Genomic DNA, 21,440 nt, shown 5'->3' with positions numbered 1-21,440 from the left:
AAATGGTTGTTTTTTTTCACATCCAGGTGCCCGCCAAAGCCAAATGCAACCAAGTCGGTCACCATGCTGCAGTGATTTTTTACAGTCGACTGCTGTGTTTGTTTGACTGTGTTGCCAGTGGTGAGGGACTGCTGGTATATGGAGCAATGCAGAGCCAAAATTATCAAATGACGGGAGGGAAAAAAAAAAGACTTTCAACAGATGTATACTGAATGTTTCTCTGTGCTGATTGCTGTGTTTCTACATGGCATGGCCTATATTATTTGTTAATGTCGTGATGGCTAATGAGGAGTGTTCCATTGCAGAGCAGAACTTGTGCAACAAGAAAATCGACATTGCCAGACTTAATACTCGCAAAAACACAGATGTTTAGGCCAATCTTCACCCTAAACGAGCGACTTGTAATGTGGTGAACACCATTATTTATTTTCTTATATATATATATATATATATATATATATATATATATATATATATATATATATATATATATATATATATATATATATATATATTATTATTATTATTTTCTGCTTTTCTTTAATTTAGTCATGGATAATTATTGGATATAAACATTCAGCACCACAACTGTACATGACAACCATAACAATTACTAAATAACAGATAAAATTGTTTAACAAACAAAAAATGATTATTAGAGTAAACTAACCTAATCACAGTGGAAACTTTGCATTTATTTAATATGCATATATATATATATATATATATATATATATATACACACACACACACATATACATACACACAGTTATGTGTAGTTTCTGCGGTGTTAGTAGAAAAGGGAGTTTTCCTTTCTGTGAGATGAGTCAGTTCTCCCTTGGCTCTCTTTCATTGCATCATGTCTCGCAGATTTCTCTTACTTAATCTTAACAAATCAATGCTGAGTAAGTCGACCTGAAAAAAATTGGATATTTATGTCTCCAGCTGCTTTGACTCCCTCGGATACATTTGACAGCAATAACAAACACTGTTGATTTTGACTCCTGAATCTTTTCATGGCCAATTGTCTGTAATGGAACATGAACTGTTCCATATTGTTAAGAGTATTGGAAGACCTGCTGTGTTTTTGAATGCAAGAAGATAAAAGCAAATTGAGAGATTGGGAGCAAAATGGATTTAACTACTGTCATAGAAAATACAGCTGAGAAAATCCTTTTTTTTTAGCAGCAGAGTAAACTGATGTGACTGAAATTGTAAGAAAGATAGCAATTACTTTGGTGGAAGAGGTAAAAAGAGAGACTGCATTTATGTTAATGCTGCTATGTCAAGGCATACTTAAGGAAGTGTTGGTGCTTCTTTTAGTCAAATTCTCTTCAGGTTTTAGGGCATGACTTAGCTCCAGGACGGCTGCTGTTTTAAATCGCTTTAGTGAAATCTGACTCAACGCTTGGTGATTCTGTGAAGTCTAATGCAGTTTCTAAATTCTCAAGGTAAATATCTTGGTAAAACCCAGTGAAGCATACTTATTTTGTTTGACAAAAGTCATCCTCTTAACTCTGGCAGTTAGACAGACAGACAGACAGACAGACAGACAGACAGACAGACAGACAGACAACTTTATTTATCCCCGAAGGGAAATTGCTTTGTTACAGTAGTCCAGTGTCATACGTGGCAGTTATTTACTTTGCAGACTAGATAGAAATGTGTAAATCTCTCAAATTGTCTTCTTTGATTATGATTGCTGTAGCACGAAGGTCATGGTACCTAACTGATAGTCTGCATGCTATTCACTCATTAATTATGCTTGTACTATTAAACAGACTATAGCCAGTCAGTGTAAATTCCAGATTTAAGATGAAATGTTTAAGATTATTTTTAGAATCCAAAGCTTTAATACAGCTGTGACTTTTCAAAACATTGAACTTTAAATCCAGAATCCAGCTGTTGATGGGTATGCCATGATGGTATCACAGTTTTTCAGTGCCAAAGAAGTAAAATATAAGTCACTATATTAGCCAAAATAACTAGTCAATTACTGTTCTCTGGTGCTGAAGAAATCCAGCTTTTGGAGGATCTCAGTCAGGTGCTTAAAGGAGCAGATTTACAACCATCTCTGCTGGAATATTGAGTTGAATTCTTGCATTCAGATTGAGAAAAATAACTAAACTCTCTAATGGATAAGTGCCCTAGAATGCTTAATGCTAAGCCTCTTCGTGTGCATGTGTGTGTGGTAATCTCCATAGCAGGTTCCTTGCCATTAGTGCACTACTGAACAAGGCACCAATTCATTCAGCAGCTTTAACTGTCTAGTGCGTGTGTGTGTTTTTACATATTTTTTTTTTAAGAGCAAAAGAGAGAGAGAGCGAGAATGTGTGTATAGCTGTATAGCAGTTTTCTAAGTGTAGACTGTGTGTTGTTTTAAAATAATTGTTTCCATACGCCTGCACCATATGGCCCAATGTGGAAAAAAGGCTCCGTGTGTGTCACGCACACACACACAAACACACATATACATATATATATATAATTTTTGTGTGTGTGTGTGTGTGTAGAGTGTGTATCAGAGAGAATAAGTGAGCAGGCAAGAAATTGTCTGTCTGTGTGTATTGGTGTGTGTGCAGTGGTCTGGACTGTCCAGAGTCAAGCTGTAAAAACAAAAATTGAACAGGAGAAAAAAACCAACATGGTAGTAGTGAAGACAGTGATGTCTGCCTTCTTTTCTTCTCATTTATACTCATATGTACTCAAACTGTGAAACTCCTGCTTGATTCCTAATTCAATCTGATTACGATTCACCATTTAATGATTTAATGTTTTTTTTTTTTTTTTTTTTTTACCGGGACAAATGATTTACCTAATGTCTTCCTTTTTATGTTTTCTTATTTTATACTTTTGCAAATTCAGTATTTCAATTAATGCAGCAATAATATAATTTTAATTTAGACTTACTAAAGAATTAAATAAATTCCCCATCTTACATCTTTAAATTCCTTTTGACTGCACACACACACACACACACACACACACACACACACACACACACGTGTGTGTATATATATATATATATATATATATATATATACACAAATACAGACAACTGTCTGAAATGTAAAAAAGCTCCATCTTCACAGTGTCTTTGTTTGAGTGACCCACCTCAGTAGTGTTCAAGCTCTTTCAGTTGGAAATATTAAGCTCGAACTGCAGAGCCAAGAACTTCATGAGCTGGTAAAACCTGGGATTGTCCACGGCCGAATGTGTCTGTTGTTCTGAAAGCTGCCACAGACTTGGTGATTATGTTCTCTCTGTCAGAGTTGGATCACATTGTTGACAGCTTCTCTCATGATTAGTTGGGCTGATGGTCTTCTGTGAGACTGCATATGTTTGGTCAGGGGGAAATGGCTAACATGGTTTTGTCATTCAGATCTCCATCACAGTGGATCGAAGAATCAGATAATTTCAGCATCTTTAATCCATGCATGCACAGTCAGTTTTTATTCTCCTTTTTTGTGTCTTAGCTTGTATCAGGAATTAATGGGCCAAATGTGATGATTTACTTGGCTGATTTTTTTCTATTTTTCTTCAATCATTACTTCTTTTTCAGCAGCTGCTTTTCCCACTCCATTGTCATTTTGGGAACAGTATTGTTTCCAACCTGGTGAAAATAATCACTCTATTCTTTTTTTCTTTTTTCTCCGGTAACAACTGTCTTCTCTCTTTTTGTTTTTCATTTGTCTGCTTTTTTGTCGCTCATCGTTTATTTTGTCTAATTGGCATAAACCTCAGAGCTGTGGTAATGACTTCTGAGGTCAACAAGCTTCTGCTAACTATCACTCACTCACTTGCAAGCACACATGCAAAAGCACATGGTTGTGCAACTGAGCGCACGTTCATAAACATTCTCAAATCAGAATGCATAAACAGACGTTTTATAGAAAGAGAATAAACTTGCAAAAACAAAGAAAGAACTACACAAGTAAGCGTGCACACCCTTACGCATATTTGCCAACAACAGGCATCTTACAATGTGCAAGCACTGGCATTATCGCATGAAAATTGTCATATTTGATTCATGAAGTTTGTTCCAGTTTCACTGTGTGCGCGAACTGAAGCTAATGTACATCTCCTGGAGAGGAAGCCAATTACACAAAGGTGTCATGTTTAAGTGAATATGTGCTGGCTTTTTTTTTTTTTTTTTTTTTAAATCAAATATGTCAAGAAATGAACATATGCCGCTGTCTCAGAAGAAAAATAGATGGACTGCCTGAAATGCACAATGCAACTATAAATATCCACACAGACCTTTAACGTCTGCTCCATACTAAATTAATCTGTGACATTGTATTATGGTACATTGAATAATAATAATAATAATAATAATAATAACTGATTATCTGATCTTTGCTGTAATGACAGAACTAAATATTCTGTCCAAAATGTAAGTTTTAGCTTCATCATCTGTTTATGTGTTGCAGTAATTAGCATAATATTTTATTTTTAGCAATTACGCTTGTTAGCCAGAAGTTTTTAGCAGCAGAAACGTTTTAAGATACAAGTCCCTGAATGTAGCGTATTGGTCATCTTTCATCTGAAAAATCCCAGAATATGGCCAGCTTGAGCTAATAATTTAAAAATCTTCAAGCATTTCCACAGGCAAAACCTGGGAAGGGTGCCAGAATGACTGAGTCCTTTTTTCTTTTTGAGACCCTTCTGATTGCATCTAAGTTTTGGCGATCTGAACCCTAAACGGTGGAGCTTGACACGCTGCAATCTGTTGATTGATTGGTTAAAAGAATCATCCCTTCCCACTGGGAACAGCACTATGTTTAAATACACAGTGGATACAGACAAACTGCTGGATGTCCACCATTTTCCTGCTTTGTTTCTGTTATTTTTTATTTGGTTATAATTCAAAGAAGGTGTTGTGCCGCTATGGCATCACACTATTATGTACCTGAGGTTATCTCTGTCCGGCTTATACTTCGCCTACCAGGTAAGGGAAGAGAAATCATGGCTTACCACCCCAAATTGTGATGTCCCGTTCCGTGTGGGATCCCTTGGTGGAAACAGGGCTTAAGTTTCCACCACGTTTCCTGAATTTATTTGAAAAAATATCATTGTTTGAATTGGTGTATTACAACAGAACATCAACAGTGTTTAAATCAATAATGTCTCTGAACATAAACCTTGAAACCTGTGTGAGAACTGACCCACCCACTTGTCAATAAATGCTGAAACACTCCTGAAGAAGAAGATCTGACAAAGTTCCACAGGTGTCTCATTCATCCTGTTCACTCTTTTCAAAACTTGGTGCATTCAGTAACAGATTAAAGAGTTTGTAAGTATAGCTTTGAGATGCTAAATTCCACTAAGCCTTATTGATGGCTGGAATCTGACTTGAGTCTTGTCTGCAGTCTGCTTGTTCTCCTGGTGTGAACTCTGCTTTAATCTCTTCTTTTCTTTCTTTCTTGCCCTCTCTGGTATCTTGATATGGTCCGTGTTCTGCAGTGACTTCTAAACATTTACATTTCTGCTTTCAAGTGCTGTTTATATATGGCTCTTATCTGCTATCTAACACACACACACTCGCTGAGACAGGGACAGACAGTGAATCAAATCTTTAGTCCTCCTGACAGCAACAGTCTTGCGATGTCCATAATAGGACAGGAGGAGAAGGAAAGAGGGAGGCAGAAAGAGAAAAGAGTGCCACATACACAGAAGGAGGGGGAGGCAGATAATTTGCCACCGAAGTGTTTTGTGGTGAGATGAGGCGTGGAACTTTGGTGACTTTTACCCAAAGGCTTTTTTTGTGATACTCCACTGATCCCCAGTAGAGGAATTTCTCTTCTTACCTCTCCTGTTAAGATTGCCATCCCTGCCACAGAACAGCACCCCGGAGACAAGTAGGGATTCAATGTTTTGCTCAAGGACACTTTAGCAGGTCACAGGGGAGATAACTTGGCCTTCTGGTTGAAGGATGCTTGAGTTTTTGAGTCACCCCACCACAGTTCTCAGCTCCCCTTCGGCTTGTGTGCTTGAACGCTGCCCTATCTTGATAAACGCTTGTCAAATTTCCAGTGTGGGGAAAAACAAGGCACCTCTGGGATTCTTGGCTCCACCTTCATCTTCACTCAGCAGGGGTGTACAAATAGTAATGGGGTTCCACTTTATTCCTTCTAAGGATAAAGACTAAAGCAATGCCTCTCAAATGTTTTTTTGAAAATGAGTTGGAAAGATATGATAGAAAGAAGGCAGTAGGTATGACATGTACACAGTTTTGAAAACTGATCAATAACTTGTCTTTTTTTAAGCAAAAGACCATGTTTATATGATGGTAAACAGATTTTTTTAGTCTGGGCTGTTGCATAAACAAAACAAGTTAGTTGAAGTCAACTGAAGATGCACTTTGATCAAGAATATTCTTTGTTGTCAGATATAAATTATTTTATTTTTTTTACCCATACCCATTAATATGACTTAAATCTTTAGGCTAATGGCGCTATTTCTATATAATTTTTAGTAAATCGGAATAAATTTGTGAAATGTTGCAGCATTGGAGACAAAAAAAAATTGTAAGTTTAAAACATTTTTTTTTTTTTTTTGAAGAAATAATAAACTAGAGTTTTTATTGCTGGGACAGCAATAATGGCTAGGCTAAGCATGGCTTTAATAAACAACTAAAGGCAAGTTTTTGCTAGTTGGAAACAAAACGATGCAGAATAAACAAACAAAACCAAAGGCTTTGGCCTTTAAAGAAAAGAAACAAGTAGAGAGGTCCTCAGGATTTTTTCTTTTTGGTAGTCGTAGTAATTGTTTCATGTTGGCTTGTATAAACAATTTTTTTCATGGAAGCAGAAACAGCTGCTCAGGCATGTGATCAGAAGTTTCCATCTCTCTTCAACTGCGTTCATTTTTGGCCAATCTCAATCTCACGCTCAAAACCAGCTAAACTGTCTCGATACTTGTCAGATTTTGTCAGATTTGTTGCTTATATCCAATTTTTTATGCAAAATATCAAAATATGCATGAAAACATGACTGAAAACACCACATGTTGCATCATTTAGCAAAACAAGTAAAAAATAGAATATATAGGGATTGTATATATATATATGTGTGTGTGTGTGTGTATATATGTGTATATATATATATTATCACTGCACACAAGTCACGTGATCAACTGATAATATCTGGTCAGGTTGCCACAAACTGACAACCTTTTCATGATAAACTCCATTGGACAGCATTAATATGGGTTATTTTTTAAAAAAATTTTTAAGGAAAAGTTCATTTTTGTAGGAGGTAGATGCGCCGTGAGTGGCACGATGATCAAACAAGAGTAAGATGGGAAGAGAGATAGAAAACTGTTAGAGTAGAATTGTGGTGCTAGGATATAAAGGGGTGATGTAGAGAGAGTGAGACTGAGGGAGGAAATGACACATAGGTGGAAAGAATCTCATCTCCTCTCGTGTCATGCTGGCTTTCTTTTTCCTGCATGCTTTCACACATTCACGCATACGTACAATATAATTGAACAGTAATTGAACACCTCTTATCTGCGTATTTGTTAAAAGAGGTTCAAAGTAAAGATTTATCAATCTTGAATGTGTGTGTGTGTGTGTGTGACTTCTGATTCTTAGCAAACTGTTTGACTCACAACTGCTTTTGAGGCAACGAACTTGCATCTCATACTCTGTCTCTCTGCCTAGGTCTGTTCATATCTCTCTCTTTGCTCCTGTATTGATCCCCATGTTTATCTCCAAAGTCTATTATAAAATTTTTATTGTCAAATTTTAATTAGCTTTTTTTCCAAATATTTGTGAAATTAATTTTAATCTCTAAAAAGTGTAAATAAAATGCTAACTAGACCTGTTTCCATTAGCTGTGTATAGTGCTGTACAGGCTGGTTAAGAAAGACTGAGAATCTTTTTTTTTTTTTTATTGTTCACTTTTTAAAATCAGGAATAGATTAATTTTACAACAGTTCTTACGCATAATGAATATGAAAACAGTAGTTTTACTGTCAGTCTATTATATCTTTAAAAGTCAAACAAATCAGATTATTCTGCCCATCTTTCTCTGTTTATCCATCCATGAGGACTCGGTGATATACCAACTCTTTCTCTAAAACTAAGAACTAACAGTCTTTTTACATGGAAATACCACTGATATTAAAACAGACTTGGAAAAAATGTGATTGTGGCTTTTACTAGTTATCTCACTAGGCAGATGTGTATTTTTGGACACTTTGTTTAGTAGTAGGGGAAACTTGGTAAAGTAAGTGCTTGTGTCGTCTGGCATTGAGTTAAAACCAAATATTTTTCCCAAATTGTATGAAATGCCTACATGTTTTATAAATTGCCATTTAATCTTGTAATACCAGGATATGAATTTGATTCAGATCGTCCATTTATACATCCATGGAGCAAAAAAAAAAAACTTGTTGTGAATTACCACCCTGCCTGCCTGCCTCACTTAGTCTCAGTAGATCTCAGAAAGGATGAGTTGGTGATACTGAGGAGGTACAGAGACCTGATGTGATGAGACGGTCACATCAGCTGCCAAACAGTCCTGAACAAACAACTCATGCTTTGGTGTTTCTTGCCAGAATTGTGGTTTGTTGTTTCATTCATGCATAATTCAAACGTAACGATACAAGTCTGCATGATCTTTAAAACTGACTATAAAAACAGTTACTGTACAGGGTAGCAGTCAGCCGCAGCGTTGGCTCATTTCCCCATTGATGCTCATGTTCATTTGACTTTATACAATATTCTCTGTGGTTTGACCCTGGGGCTTTGAAACATTGGCTTGCATGTGGATGACAGTTTCACTTGTCAAAATTGAAAAACTGAACACGAAAAAAACCAAAACATTTTCAGCAGCTTACTAAGGCTGCCCCCTTTTTTATTTCTTGTTTTTGTCATTCATCAGCAACATAGATCAGAGAGATTACAGAGAAGAATAAAAAGAAATGAAAAGAAGGGAAGGACGGAGGGATGGGCTAGATCTAAAATGAGAGATGAAAGGATTTAGGGTGTAGTATCAGCTAGATAGGTTTAAGCACTTAACTCTGTGCGTGTCCATGCATGTATTTATGTGTATTAATGTGTCTTCTTAAGGGTGTATCAGCAGTTGGATGGGTGTGAAACGTTACATACCTTTGCTCTTATTACTCATCCACACCTGAATCTATTGTAAATCTTTGACCTAGTTAAGGTGTCCTGATTTAGGTTGATTTGCGATTCATCCTCATTACATACTTTGAGAAAAGCTGAAAAGTTCTGACAGAATGGGTGTGTTTAGCTTCTTTTCTCAGACGTCTTTAGCTGGAGGCCTAATGATTGCAAACACAGTACTGGATGTCCCATCCTGTTAAAACTGGCTTGCTTTGGTGAGATCAAGAGTTCTAACAGTGTCTTTTATGATTGCACACTCCTCACTGTTGCTAAATTTCTTTATATGAGAGAATAGATCCTGAAAGTTCAGCTCTAAGTTATATTTTGGGCTGCACAGAGTTTGTAAGATTTATAAAAAAGAAATCTATCTCTGTTCAGCATCTAATGAGCTTACTGCACGTTTTTGGTAAGGTGGCTATAAAAAAATTTATATATCCTCATGATAAATAATACATTGAAGACAAAATGAATTTCAACTACAGGCCTGTGTTTACACAGAATTATTTGACTTATTTAAGTTATTCTCCAAAGTGCATCGCCGCTGGGAAGCTGCCGCCTGGTCCACAATATGCGATGAATGGTCGATGCCACCCTGCCGATATTTCAGTCAGAGCGCTCGCGTCAAGACAGCCTTCTGTGAATAATCTCCACCTTCATCCTGCTCGCAAAGCCGCCACTCCTCACTCTCCCGTAAAATCATGCCGAGCACTCGGAGACTGATAGTCACACCTGATCGATTTCAGTTTATCAAGTTCAGAACCCAGAACTGGATCAAATCATGTGTATTACAGGCACTTGGATGGTGTCTGTAATCTGTGCAGATTGATGCAAAGGCTGCAACAAGTCATTTTAGCCCGACTTTGTGTTTGGTCATTTATAAACTAGATAACCGTTGAAATACAAGCTATATTAAATAACACATAATATTGACTCCTGTGGGAATATCACCAACCTTTTAAAGGCAAAGAGTTTATCTTTTATTTTTTAATTTCACATCCTTCCATCTAGGCGCTACAGTAGATTGGCCACCTGTCCAGGCTGTACCCTGCCTCTCGCCTGCTAAATGCTGGGATAGGCTCCAGCTTCCGCACGACACTGAATAGGAATAAGTTGTGTTGTGTAGAAAATGGATGGATGACCCTTTCTGTTCTGGGTCACTGGGGTTTGGGGTTACCTCCTGGACACAGTCAACTGCGAACACTCACACTCATTTCTTTGGCCAATTGCAAGTCCCTATTGAACCTAACATGCAGACTTCACACAGATTGGACTCAGTAGAAGTTTGAATTGGGGAAAATTCTTTCTGAGGCAACATTATCAACCACTGAACCACCTTGATGGCTTTTTTTAACCTACTAACATAAATTAGATCCAATGTTGTAAAGATATTTCCTCAAATACAGTGGGAGAAGTCACTTTTTGATTGGCTGCTCTGGATGAAACCACTACATCTCAGATTTATTTTGGATGGATTTTATTTTAGGTTTAAATTAATGAATATTACAATAGTGGGTTTACTTAACGCCTCCTACTAATCTTTTTTCATATAGGCAACCAAATCACAGCATTACCTCATTTTTATAAGAAAGCAAAGTTCCTCATTTTGTTTATGAATGATAACTCTTCCAAAATTACACTTCATAATACAGTTATTCCTTAGAACCCACTCATGATAAATGAGGAACAAAATAAAAAAATCTTTGAGCTGAATATATAGTACATGTTGTGTTTTTCGTGTACTTGTTTTTCTGTTGAGGAGCTCTTATCTAAAACACTGATGTCGCAACAATGTGCAACTTCCCCTTGCAAAAGAAAAGCTAACAGTCTGTGTGTGTGTGTGTGTGTGTGTACACTTTACCCCTTCCTCTAAATGATTACGTTTTAAAATGTAGATCGTATGGTAAGAGTAAGGTAATGATTTAGGGCTGCATAATTAACATTAAAGGAAACTAAATTTAGTGTGTCTGTGTGAATAATCAAGAAACAAGTAAGAGAAAAACATGTCGCTCACAACAGAAACTCAGGAATGATTTTTTTTTTTTTTTATCAGACCTTTTCTTTCACTTTATTCACAGACAGCTCAGTAGTAGATTGAATCACAGGGGTAACTTTTTCCTCACATCTGAAGTTTCCTTTGGCTTTCATGACTTGACCATCTTGTAAAAGTGAAACATCTTGTCATGTCAAATGAAAGAGAGCCTGAATTTAAAAACAAAACGTGACTTAAATAGAAGTCAGTCTACTACATCTTGTAGAAATTCACAGCTTCACGTGTCTTAGAAATTGACTGTTTACATCTTGTTTGGATCTTACTCCACTGCTGACATTATCTCTATATTACTACAAACATGCAGCTCTGTAGTTCATCTAAAATTCTATTCCCAGGCAAACTGATTATCATTCATTTAATCTACTTTAAATGTTTTTGATTGTTTTGATACAAAGTGGAGTTATGTAGTTATTACATGTCGTTCTAATATTAGAGTTGTTTGCAGCGAGAGTCGAGAGTCCCTCTGGGCAGGTGAAGAGTCTCATAACGTTGCATTTTCTGTCTATGTATATCTGCGCAGTGTGTCTGTGTGTATCCGACAGTTGTGCAGGATAGAGGAAATGAAAGCTCAGACTTAGCCTTCAGGCTTTCTAAATTGGCCTAGTGTCCTCCACATGCTGATGTTTCTCTGTGTGTGTTTACTCCCATGAATGCTCGAGTTGAAAGTAAAAAAATAAGAAAATAGAAATCCAGACGCAGTGTCGTCGTCTTGCTGTGGAACGCTCACATGGGCACACACCCTGTCACACATATGTAAGCATTGTATGCACACAGTCAGGAAGTGATTGAATCTCAGTTTTAATTGTGAAATTTGCCACTTTCTTCCTCTTTTTTTGTTATTTACATGAACCATGTAGGTTGAATTTGCTATTTTAAACTTGAGTTGTGGACACAGCCAGGTAGATCACAGCATGCTCTGAGTTGGGTTATTTCCTTCCTTCTATGTGATGTCACAGGATATATTTTCATAAAATAATAATATGGTATTTTATCTTAATGTAACTTGCATATATTCAGTATTGAGGTCAGAAAGTTAAACTGTTTATTTGTTGTTCAGTCTTCATTTATTTAAAACTTAATGTAAACTCTGTTCAAGTAAGTGTGTGTGTGTGTGTGTAATTTCCTGGTTCTCCCCCAGCGACCCCTAAGTTCTAATCACAGGAAGTTTAAAGGAAGTTGTCGGGTCTCTGTTACAAACACACTCCCCTCCCTACACCCACGCTTTCACACTCGTAGGGGAAATGGTAGTGAGGAGCGAATAAGGGTGAAGAGCAGCAAAGAGAAGGGGGAAAGGGGGAGTGCTCAGGTGTGATGGTCTCCCCCCCCCCTTTCCATGTGGTGCTATCTATTCTTCATGAAGTGTGAGGAGCCTGTCTGCTTCTACACCACCTTGTCTCTTTCTTTCATCTTTTCTTTTTGGCTCTGACGTTCAGTTTGAAGCATCTGCCACTCTTCAGAAAGCTCAGAAAGAGTGTGTTTCACTCACTTTCTGCTCTCTATCACAGCCTGATGTCTGGAAACATTTCACTGAGAAGGCAGGTGGATGGGAGGAAAATTCGGTGCTATCATCTGTTCTGCATGATCTGATCGCAAGTGGACAACACAGAGTACACAGTGACGGAAGGCTCATGTTAGCATGAATGATCTTTGATGGTGCAGAGTTCATTAGCGCACCTCTGATGCATCAGCACGCACTGAAGCTTTCAGCTCTGAATTTTCTGACGGCTTACCAGCGAGTTTTACTGGCCTGTAACCATAAATCGCTAGTCCCATCTCATAATAGCCTGAGTCATATTTTGGTTAACTTGTGATATCTGTGTGACACTCCTTTCCAATCACTTCTGAGTCACTGTACATCTTTCCCCATAAAACCTTAAAATATGGGCAACTGTTAGGTTAACACCCACACATATGCTAAATAATTTTTTCCTGCTCAGCTGTACATTATTTGGAAAGAAAAACAAAAAAGAACAAGACAAAACTCGAATCATTTAAAGGTGGAAAACCCCCTCATTACAGCTATAAAACACAGCTTTTGAGCACAGATTCAGATCAGTATACTATGACTCTGCAGTGTAGCACCAAGCAGTTTCTAGTATTTTTTTGACTGTTTAAGTTGTCGTTTGTTGAACGTGTGTATGTGCAAAGCTGATGGTTTCATAGTAAATCGGTATCAATATGACTCCCTCTTTCTCTCTTTGATCGGAGAGCCGCTATGTCTGTTTTGAAACTGTGAGAAATGTTACGTTACAATCTAAAAAGTTTCTGGAGACTCAGATCATAACTCTTTACAGCTTGTGTCTACTGGTGTGACTACCAGACTGAGTGGAACGGTTGTCATTCTTGAATATCCTTAGCACTTATAATGTCATTCTGTAGGTTGGTCTTTAATTAATATTCATTTTTCTCAGGTTTGTGGTTTTGACACGTGGTATCAGCATGGATGTTTTCTCTCCTTCATACAGAACTTTTTTTTTTTTTTTACTACTTTGTTAAGGAGGGGTTGAAAACAAAACCCTTTTATTTTGGGTATTTGGAGAATGCCCCTCAATAATTTAGCAAACAGTGTTTGATGTATTTTTTTGTGCATGTGCATTCTGTATCTGTGTACTGTCAGGGTGTTTCCTTTGGTCTTAAGGCTGTGATTTAGTACTTTCATCTTAGTGTGAAATATCTCTCTTTTAAGTTGGAGAGTCAGTTTCAACCTATTTCACCAGAAAAACACCTCAGTTTGTTTTTCACTTGTTGTAGTGCACCATCGATACATTTCCTCCCCCTTGCCCCAGGAATGGCTGATGGTGGGGGAGATGCATGCTGTAATCTGAAGCGTGGCAAGTGTACGATACAGTTATTTATTACTATCAATAATTTTGCCCCTTTTATTAAAAAAAAAAAACCAAACCAAAACAAACAAAAAAAAAAAAACTAGCCTTTTTTTCTTATCTGATGAAGGGGGAAACATCTGTTGTGCTTGTTTAAATAAAACAAACATGGTAAAAATAGTATATTGCAAATGATAAATTACAGAAAAACTTTAGTTTATTTTCATTTCAGGTATGATTACTTAGTAATGTCTGGCTTATAAAAGAAGAAAAGGCTTACAATTCCATGTGTTTTTACTTAATCTTTTTCCTGAGTGATCCTAAAAAGCGGCGCTACTGGATTGAACTCTCTCCAGCAAGTAAAAGTTAGTCACCTTCTTCCTATTCCTTACTTCGTCTGATATCGCCTCTTTTTTTGTACTGAATCAGATGTGAGGTTTGTTCCAAACAGCCAGTGTATTGATAACCAGTTGCTGGCATGTGACAGGGCTAAACACAGCAGTAAAAAGCTTCATTAAAATGAGTCATAAGCACAGAGATTTAAAGCAGTAGTGCACCCAAAAATGTGTTTTTTGAGCTGTAAACAACACAGACTTACTTAATTGTGATGAGACCACATACACTGTTGATAAAATTATTTATTTTAAAAGCGGGATTTTGTGGGTAAAAAATGGCTCATAACGTCCTCTACAAGGTAAAACCAGGTAGACATAGAGAGGTTATCCACGTCACGAGAAAATTAAAAAAAACCCACAGCCCCCTCCCTCCAGATGCAAACAGACGGGTCCTCATCTGGCAGGCATAGAAAACCACGCCCACCAACGCATATGAAGCGATGTGAACTTATATCAGGTTGATTTGATAGTTTCTGGTGAAACTATCAAGTCCCGCAATGGGATGGATTTATGCTTTTGAGGGGTGTAAAAGTAACACCAGACTTTATTCTTTACCTGCTGTTCCTCATCTAATAAGAGACAGCAGCTCAAATCGTAGCAGCAGCAACTTACAGCAGCACTTCCTGCAGCTGTCACAACCTGCCACGAGTCTCTGCAGCTTTCCAGAGTCTTCTGGAGCTGCTGACAGGCCAGCGCAACAGCGCTAACGGCTCAGACTGATACGGTTCAGGACCACCTTGTTCTTGTGTAGCTGAGGAGATTTCAGGAGGGGAAAAGTCTTCCACCTCATAGACCACTCTGTGGTGAAGGTGCTTGTGAATCTCACTTTGTATCTTCCCAGTGAGCTGAGCTGCTGTCTGACAATCATTTCTTCCTGTGTATCCCGACCTGCCCACGCTCCACTCCCTGATCACCCCAAACCTCGCAGTTACAGGCATTTTTTTTACAACTTCGGCAGCGGGTAGAGTTAGGCAAAAAAGTAGGACGTGTAGTTAGACTTTAAAGTTTAAAAAGTACTTTAAAGCAGCACTAGTAAACAGATTTTCACACTTTAGTTCCCCCAACAAAGGCTAATCCGTCTTGCATCCTGTCTCCTCTCTGAGCCCTCTCCAGCAGGTAAAAGTCAGTCCCATGTTAACTATTGCACTATGCCACTTTATTAAATATATTAATTAAATATATCAAAAAATATATGTTTAATATATTCATTAAATATATTAAACTGTCTTTATTTGCAGACATGCTTTTCACATCTGCATAGCTGTTTAAATTTGATTAAAATAAACTAAGAATAAAATCTGGATGCTGAAACTATTGTAGCTTCATAGGGGAATTTTCAGGTCTTTATTTAAAAAATAAATAAATAAATAAAATTTAAAAGCATCTTATCTGTTGAGCTTGCGTAGCACCACCTACATATGGCATCTGTAGGATGTTGGTGATGGAAGTCTTAGATATGTTGTTAGTTATTGTTTGTATTAACAGTTTCTTGATTAAGGTTAGTAAACATATTTGGAAGTTTGATATTTTATTTTTTTATTGTCACCTCTAACATGAAACTACTGATTTTGACACTCAGTAGAACATTTTTGATCTGGCAAGTGGACTTTTTGCAAATATTAAGTTTGGTTACATTTAAATCTTGCAAATGGTCACAATACCCTTTTAATGTGATCCCATTAGCTAACCATAATTCATTCCAAATGTGCACAATTCACTGAAGCGTAATTAATGTCTTTTTGATCAATCCCTATTGGAACATTATGCAAGTGTGTGTGTGTGTGTGTGTGTGTGTGTGTGTGTGTGTGTGTGTGTGTGTGTGTGTGTGTGTATTTGTTGTGTTGGCCACATCTTGGCAGAATTTTAATATTTAAACTATTTTCAATCTTTGTGAGGTAGTTTCCTGTTAACACAAACCCATGAAGTGCAGTTCTTAATGTGGACATGCATTTTCCTTTTATTTCCATTTTTGTCCCTCTCGTTGCCAGACTGTCTCCTGGCAGCCAGTTTGCAATAAGTAATTACACACACTCCTTGCAGTCCCTGTGTGTGTGCGTGTGTGTCAGTGTGTTATTCGCTCATGTGTGAAAGTGTGCCTCATGTGACAGCTTTAAGATTTATTGTTGGGTAAATAAATTAAATTTTTCATGCAGAAATACACATTATAGATGGCCTTTGTTTACAGTTTGTCCATCACAGAGATGCTTCAGATGACATCATCACTGATGGTGAGAAAGCGACTCAGATCTACTTTTAAAGGAGCTCTCGAAGACGTGACCACACACACATGGTATGCTCCCCACACACATTCACACACACAGACAGAGTATGCTCTAAGGACCATAGCAGGGGAGCTGTGTCTGTATCTGAGTGTGTGTGTGTGTGTAAAGTTAAAATCCAGACAGCCATTCCAGAGGCCAGACTATTGAGTCTTATAAACTCTCAGGTCACAGATTATTGAAATAGCAGAGGAGATATACAGTCTTCATTTATGTGTGTGTGTGTGTGTGTGTGTGTGTGTGTGTGTGTGTGTGTGTGTGTGTGTGAGTGAGAGTGAGTGCAGACGTATTCTGTTTCATTATTTCACTTAAGTATCATAAAATGCAAAGACAACCCCAAAATCCAAACAGATGTGAACACGTTGATTCAATAGAAAAACACAGGTGTGTATGAAGTTTGGGATGACGATGTGTGTGCCTTGATCTGCGTATGTGTGTGTGTAAGCTGTTATGCTGATTTATGCCAGCACCGTTTACCATCCCATTGGGAATCAAACCAGTGAAGTCTCTGCAGGTATTTGACTGTCATGGTCCAACATTTTGTCTCACTGTGTCTACTCTGTTTTGTTTTCATACTAGGACCTAATAAATTTATCCAGATTCCAGTAGACGAACTGAGTCACCTGTTTTTATAGTCCTCTGACTCACCTGCTAAAAAATAAAGTTTTATTGGCCGTGGGATATCGGTGTAGTACTTTCATATTTGCCTTTGCTGGTGAAAACAGCTAGTTTGCGTCACGCTGAGTAAGTCACAGTGGGGAAAGTTTCCTGATTGGATTAGGTTTCTTGTCACTAAAAACAGTCATTCATGTGTGTGTGTTGTTAATTGAGCTTGAAAGTGCGAAACCAGATGATGTAGTGTTTCAATTTGTCAACCAGTTTGGAGAAGTTGGTAAGAAACAGGCTTCTTTTTCTCCGTTGTTTTTAAGTAGCACTCGATCAACACTTTGCATCCCAAATTTGCCAAAAGGCTGCTTCTACTTACACGGTGGTGTGGTTGTGTCTGCTTGTGATGTAAACCAGCGTTCTCCTTTGAGTCCCTAAAGGGTTAGACTGGCCTCCTACAGAGTATTAGACACATACAATACAGTACTTCCCAGACTGCGTCTGGTGCAGTAATCCAAAGTAGTTATTTGAGGTCAGACTCTGCTAATAGACTTTTAATAAAGTTTTTGCAGTTGGAGGCTGGGCTGCTTCCCCACCTTCAGAATGAATAAGGATATTTTTGGGGATCAGTGAGGATTGTTCCCTAATCTTTGTTTTTTGATGCATCTGTAACAGATAATCTGAGCAAGACATATTTAAATTGTGCTACTCTAACCAAGTAAAAACATTGTTGTTGGTTATTTAACAGCATATAGACTGTCTTTTATAATGCTTGTCTATTGTTTGCAATAAAGGAGAGGGTTATTAAACCAAAAATGAACCAATCAGTGGTCAACCTACCCTAACTTTTGAATTGCAAATGCTCACACCTCATTTTGGGTGCTTGTCCGAGTCAGCCAGTTGGATAGCATTGCTATTTCAGCCATCTTTACTGATGCAGTAACCTGAATCAAACCTGTACCAGAAGTCTCCCTGTTTGGTTCGACTCAACCACAGCACTACAGATGGAGAGGCTGAAGGAATGTAGGTGTTGGTAGGTAGGTTAATACTCCATTAAAAATCTTGTGTAGTAATTCCTCTGTCAGATATTGGCACCATAAAACTTGGACTTAACTATCACTACATTCCTCTGTGTTTGGCAGCTAAAGTTAAGATTAGCTGCTTAAACAGTCTAAATTTAACTGAATTAGTCTTTTTAATGGTGAAGGGTAAAGCCTTCAATGAATGGGGAAAAAATGAACACACAGAGAAGTCAGAGTTCCTGATATGAAAGTTGAACATCAAGGCAAATTACTCAGAGTAACGTTAGCTTATTTCCCTTTTGAGAAGTCTGTACTAATTGTTTTCTGTTCTCATTTATTAGATATCTTCTGTTTTTGTAAGTCATTTGGAGTGATAGAAGCTGGTTTACTTTAAAAACTTAAGGCTTTAGACACATGCACACACACACAAGCATGCAGGCATGCATCAATGCTAGGGAAGTGAAGAAGTGATGGGAGGAGAGAAGTAGAGATTGAGAAGACGGCCATGAGAGAAGGAAACGGATGAGAGATTAATTTGAGAGAGTTCTGGATGAAAGATGGACAGAGAGAAAGAGGAGGGGAGGAGTGAGGTGTGTTCATGGGACTAGCTTGTGTGTGCCGATGTGTGACAGAGAATCAAACCAGAGAACCATTGAGGGAGTGAGGAAGAAGAGGGAGGGAAGCCCATAATGAGAGAGAGGTATTGAAATATGAACCTCTGATTAAGTTTGACATTTAAGATGACATATTTTGCATGCTGTTAGGTTATTACAAATGAGTCCTGCACTTGTGGAGAGTGTCTGCATGCAAGTCGGTATGTGTGTGATTTGCTTGATGCATGGCAGAGGAGAATTGGGCCTCTGGTCCACAGCAGATTGTGTGTGCGTAGGAATTCTGGCATTGATTAAGGGTCTACTAGTTAACTGCAAGCTTCTAGTCTTAAAATGGCAGGTGGACTCAGTTTCCTCCTTCTGTTTCCCCTTTAAACCCCTCCCTACCTTCAATTAGACTCCCCGCCTCTGTAAAATCAATTCCAAGCTCTAACTAGTCAAACCCCCAAACAGAAATCCTTCATCCAACTTTTTTTTTTTCTACTTCTTCTTATTCCAGTGTTTTCAAAGAAGCAAGACACTTGGATCTCAAGTGAAACACAACATGCAGTCGAGGTTGTTTCCTGTTATTATCCAGCCACTTTAAATAGGCTCAGTTTAATGGGACTGATCGGTTTTGTCTGTGCGGATCACATGCATGCTTTCATTAATGTGTTTTTTGGCTGTTTTTCTTTTATTACAGGGTTCTCACCGTTCCTACCACATTGTGCATTAATAGCTTTTCTTTAAAGAAATGATCACCAGCATTCTCATTTAAATGAAAAACTGAGTGTTGCATGCTGTGTGGTTTTTGGAAGAGACACCTTTGTGGACAGAAACTAATGGTGAATGATAAATAATCCATTGTAGTAGACACAAAAAAATTTACTTCATTACTATTATGCTATTATTTCTACTGTGTGAATTATTTAAAATTAAAAAAGGCTAAAATTGACTCTCTATTAGGGCTGTTTGATTATGGTAAAAAATAATAATCACGATTATTTTTATTGAAATTGAGATCTCGATTATTTAACAATTATTCATTATTCGCTTTAATAATATGAATTTCTGTCTATCTAGCTATCTATTGATCTAGAGAGAGAGCCAGTGGGACATTTGAAGCTTGCCTGTGGTAATGCAGACTAGTTTCTTTCCACACAGGTCCCACATAGATATTGTTTGTCTCAGACCAGCAGCTATGTCCTGCCCAGTGTGATCTGGAAAAAATGATGTCTGGAGACATTTTGTTTTCACGTTGAAATCCGCGTCAATGAAACGCAGTGTGACATTTCTATACGGCTCTATGGTGTGGCCTGACCACAGGTCTGTAGCGGTGGCAAAACATCAGACTGTAGCTTCGTCCTTCACAACACCCTCATGACACTCATCATACAGGGCAGGGAGAGACACTCCACTGCAATGGTGACCACATGGCAAATAATACCGTTTGTCCAAAATGTTGATGGGTTTCTTAAATCCCGGGTTGTTCACTGTGTTAACTGAGCACTGGTCTTTGGCGAGACGAAAAAAGGTGGGTTATTTAGTCGCGACTCTTCTGTCTAACTTGAAAGCTGTTGGCAACTCGCGCTGAATAAAAGCAAAGCAATTAGGGTGGTGGGAGGAGTCTGCAGCAGAGCGCTGAAATGCCAGCGGTGCTCAATTTACAACTGAAAACAGCACAAGAGGAAACTGAGAAGGAGCAAAAAATTGCATCATTTCATTTTTATGATTGTTGAAAACCCGTAATTGAGATTAAAGTTCAATTAACCACCTAGCCCTACTGTCTATAATTAAATAAATAAATAAAATAAACATCAATAAATAATATAATAAAATAAACATATTTGATCATAAGAGAAACATTACTTATTGGTTTTTGAGATGCCATTTTTGAAGCCTTAAGTTCAGCTTTAGCTATGTGCATTTTTTTCTTGGTTAATTTCAAAGTAACGATACTTTTCTAGACAAAAATATGTAGTCAAGTTTTACAAAACCTAACGACTTGTTAGAAAAATGTATCTGTGCATAATATAATAAAACAGCTTGATGCTTTTAAGTGTCTTGGAGCCAGCGTCTAGTTGTTGATGGTGGAATTGTTCTTTTATACACTTCTTGATAAGCTTTACTTTTGATAGCCAGTCACGATGTCTACCTTTTAAATGGTACTCCTTCACATCTCCTTATTAGCAGATCTGCAAGTAAAAATTAGTCTGTAAAAAGCATCCACATGAAGTGATTCATAATTGTATCACACGAGACAAAATCTCCATTACAGCTCATCCTGTTGTGTCCACACGCCGTCACTTACTGTCATTGGCCTTTTTTTCTTAATGACATCATCTAAATTTGAGTTCATTTGAATACCTCCATCTCCAGTGTAGCTCATCTTTTACTTCTTATTGTACGGAGGTTTTTCCCTCCTCCCTCTGTGAATATATTTCCTTCATAAAAGAGAAAAACACATTTCCTTCTGCTACTCCTCTGTCCTCTACTTTCATTCCCCCCTCTCTCTCTTTCTTTGTGACAGTGTTAGCATT

At 37.7% G+C, this 21,440-nt stretch overlaps 1 protein-coding gene across 4 annotated transcripts in view; it reads left to right on the top strand.

The window, feature by feature from the left end:
• Positions 1-21,440, top strand: part of trps1 (trichorhinophalangeal syndrome I) — a 115,355-nt gene that overhangs the window by 27,166 nt on the left and 66,749 nt on the right. Inside the window, exon 3 of one of the 4 annotated variants that reach the window (XM_042012609.1) lies at positions 16,589-16,693. The exons of the other annotated variants lie outside the window; for them this stretch is intronic. The gene's annotated coding sequence lies outside the window, so the exon portion shown is untranslated. The remainder of the gene's footprint in view (positions 1-16,588; positions 16,694-21,440) is intronic. 4 annotated transcript variants of the gene reach the window in all.

Source organism: Melanotaenia boesemani, chromosome 17 (assembly GCF_017639745.1).
Source record: "Melanotaenia boesemani isolate fMelBoe1 chromosome 17, fMelBoe1.pri, whole genome shotgun sequence".
In the NCBI taxonomy this organism is placed as follows: domain Eukaryota; kingdom Metazoa; phylum Chordata; class Actinopteri; order Atheriniformes; family Melanotaeniidae; genus Melanotaenia; species Melanotaenia boesemani.
This window is presented reverse-complemented; position numbering and strand designations above follow the sequence as displayed.